General features: G+C 30.4%; 1 long non-coding RNA gene across 1 annotated transcript; it reads right to left on the bottom strand.

The window, feature by feature from the left end:
* On the bottom strand, positions 1,876-3,445 carry LOC110270354. Its single transcript, XR_002359799.1, has 2 exons — positions 3,044-3,445; positions 1,876-2,409 (listed from the first exon to the last, which is right to left on the bottom strand). It is a non-coding gene; the product is annotated as an uncharacterized LOC110270354 (long non-coding RNA).

Here is a 3,899-nt window from a genome sequence, read left to right as displayed (position 1 = left end):
AATCCCTATCTTTTTAATCTCAGTCTCAATCTTCCTTTTAAATATAGTATTGTTTTCATCTTTTTTGATGTTGAATGGTATTATCTGAATATTATATGCAAAAAAATTGAAGAGCAGAAAATAAAGAGTGATGTTCTCACAAATCAATGCAAGTGCATGCAAAGTACCATGATTTTGGTGTCCAACAATATTATACATCTTTTTCTATTTTGTTGTTAATTACTGTTAGTCAATCTATTAAATAATTCTCCATGTATCTTGTCTTAGCTAGAGATAGAGGCATAGAGCTATGAATTACCTATTATAGCAGGACCATTATACTTTGATAATTTTGTATTGAATATTTGAATCAGAAGAAGAATATTATTATATAATAACCTTGCAAAACCGTGTGAGGTGAAAATTTGTGGTTCACACTTCACTACTATATGTTTGCATGGTTCTACTTCTACGTAATAGCTAATAATCGATAGTCTTTAATTTGTCGCCTATGATTATGGATTACCCTTAATTCAGTGGATTGTGAATGTATATACTAAAGTACTGATAGATGATTAGAGAAAATTAAATAAATGTTCCCGCCAGTCAATTTATCTTCATACTTTGGATTTTTGTTTTTAGTCATTCAAATAGCTAATCAAGTGATGCTAAACAGCTAAAGCCAAAATTTTAGAAATTTTAGACAGTATTGCTTTTCCCTTGCTAGCTAGAAATTTTAGAGGAAGTAGAGAATTGTTTTTTTCAAAATTTATACTCTATCATATGGAGTAAAATAAAACATCGAGCAACGTTCAAGTAGCTAGGAACCGATCATATGCAATATCATGCGTAAATCTACACCACTTTATTTACCCGTAAATATATATAATATGAGTAACTTGTTGGATTTGTCTAAAATCAGCTCAACTCTTTTAAATTTATCTAATACACTATATAATTTGAAGCATTAGATTAAATTGATAATAAATCTAATAATTTATATTTAATTTATAAATAATTTATTAAAATTTATAAATAACTTATTATAATTTATACTAAAAGACAACAAGTTTTAATATTTTAACTTTATTCCAACAATAAAATCTAAATTTGCTAACTCTCGTTTCAGCTCCTGAAAGAACTTTCCAAAAAAAACTTATCATCACGATTATGGAAGACCACCGTCATAAAAGACCAGCCGCTTCTTCATCTTCCCTCTTTCGCACCAGGTGCCTCTATGAAGCTACTCGATTTCATCCAAATTCTTGCAATTATCTTTTACTAGAAACTTTTCATTGAAGGCCACACCTCCTTCTGTGCTGGCGACAAAAGGGGATGATTTGGTGACCCCTTAGTCCATAGGTTAGAAAGTTGCAACTTTTTTTGTTTCTTTCGTGGAAAGTGAATGATTCTTTTGCATGCATGTGATTATTGGATAATGAATCGTTGTTAGAATTTGGAGTGAGTTTTGTGTTGAATTTTGTTAATTTTAGGTGAGGATGCGGTGAATGGAGAAAAATCAAGTGTTGCAGCGGCTTTGGCGGCGGCTGCTGTTGCGGGCTGAATGAAGAAGTGGTCAGTGAAATCGAAATCAGGACCTAAGACAGCATGGGGAAGCTCCTTTCTCAGTGTTCTCAGGTTTGGTTCTTCGCTGTGAATTGAGTGTGCAAATTTTTCTACGTCTTTTTTTGTCTCTTGGAATACTTGAATGGTTTTTGCATTATGGAATTGGAATGCATGGTTAAAGTTGATCTATTGGAGTGATTTTAACGAATATTGAACTGCTTTGTCTTGAAATTTTGCACTTGACCTGCAAATTTGAATGATTGGTTGACTTTGCAAGATACTTTCTGCATTATGGGAACTGATGACTGAAGTTTCAAAAAATGCTTCTAATGCTGCATGCTCAATTGCACTTATCGTGGTGCTTATTGCTCCTCAATCACATATTCACATGTTGTTTATTAAAAACTGTACCTTTTTTTTGTTACAGTCATCACTATTAATATGTCTAATTTTATGGCGCCCCTTACCTTCTTGAAGTCCTTTGTTACACAGAATATTTCTATGCAATTTAGGTTTGGGCTCCATTCCCATTGTTAATAACTAATTTTTTTATCCATCAGCCATGACTTTAGCATATTCTTGCTTTTCAGATGATCAACCTGTTACAAGCAATTATGAAAAACTCCTCATTGTATGTGTTGGAATGGCTATTACCAAGAATTGGACTTTCAGACAAGATTATAGTGAAGGATGTAAGAACATTATGTGTAAATCGTGATTTTAACTTTTAAGTTAATCAAATTTGGCTTTTATTAGATTCATTTTTTACTTTTTGCTGAACTTGTAGGATGGTGCTTTTGTTGATTCATGAACTATGATTGTGGACGGTGCCAATTATGTGTGTCTTTGACTATTTGATGCTTCCTACAAATTATAGTGACTAACGTTAATTACCCAAAAAAATAGCATAAATTAGGTACAATTTATAATCAAATAAGCAAAACTAACTAATGACCATTGAATTTTTTAAAAGAATTACAATACTAATTTTTTAATTTACAAACACACTAAAAAAAATTAAACAACAATAACAAATAAAAAATAGAACAAATACCAAACTTGAATAGAAACATAAACCCAAAAATTAAAATTATGAACAGAAATCAAACAGCAATAATAAATAAAAAATAGAATAACATGAATAGAAGCATAAACCCAGAAATTGAAATCAGAATCATAAAAACAAATACCAAATTTGAGTAGAAATATAAACCCAGAAATTGAAATCATGATCAGAAATCAAACAGCAATAGCAAATAAAAAATAGAACATCATGAAAAGAGACATAAACCCAGAAATTGAAATCAGAATCATAAAAACAAATACTAAAATTTTTTAACCCTAACTCAGAAATTTTAAACAACCAAGTAAACAGAACAAAACCACTAATCGAATGAAATAAGAAGAACAAAACTCAATTGAATGACTTCAACAAAACAGATTCATGCAGCAGACCATAAAGGGATAAAAAAATGAGCTAAATGAAACAAGTTCATACCTGAGGCTGGGGCTCCATTGAAATTCTTGAAGTGTAGCGATGAAGGGGGAGACGGCGTTGAGGACGACGGAAAGATGCGATGCACGATGAAGGCAGAAAGAACGACGGGACTCTGAAGCTGAAAAGGGAATTCTCAAATAAATTAGCAGTAGACGTGGGTTCTGTGAAAAGGAAAGAGAAAGAGAGGCTGATGGCAGTGGGTAGGGATTATTGTTGATGGCAGTGGGTTCTGTGAAAAGGGAAGAGAAAGAGAGGATGATAGCAATGGGTAAGGATTATTATTGTGGCTGATGGTAGTGGGTAGTAATTACTGTTGATGGTAGTGGCTTATGTGAAAATGGAAGAGAACGGGAGTAGTAGAGAGTGTGTTAGTGGGTTTAGTGACTGAGTGAAGAAAGCAAATTTAGGGTTACCTAAATGAATTTTAAAAATATTTATGGTAAAAATAAAAATTTAATAATTATTATTAAACTCGGGTATGTCTAAAAGGAGCACAACAATTATGTGCTTATTGGATGCGCCATATTTATATAAACCATTAGATTTGATTAGATGAAAATCAAAGGTTAATATGAAAGAAGAGCATTGATGAACTCTAATAAATACAGAATATTTTAGTACATAAATAAATACTTTAAATGACAATACTTTAATACATAATATTTTAAATGGTAACAAAATCTTTTATTCTTAAATAATTAAATATAAAATATATAACTATTTTTTATTCATTAAAATTAATTATTATGTAAAAAATTGTTATAATATTAAAAATTATATTAAAATAATATTTTAAACTGTAACATAAAAATATAAAATAATTAAAATTTTATTTTATATTGCTTGACAAATAATT

Source organism: Arachis ipaensis, chromosome B03, assembly GCF_000816755.2.
Source record: "Arachis ipaensis cultivar K30076 chromosome B03, Araip1.1, whole genome shotgun sequence".
NCBI lineage: Eukaryota > Viridiplantae > Streptophyta > Magnoliopsida > Fabales > Fabaceae > Arachis > Arachis ipaensis.
Note: the sequence above shows the minus strand (reverse complement) of the source record. Positions and strands in the feature narration are given on the sequence as shown.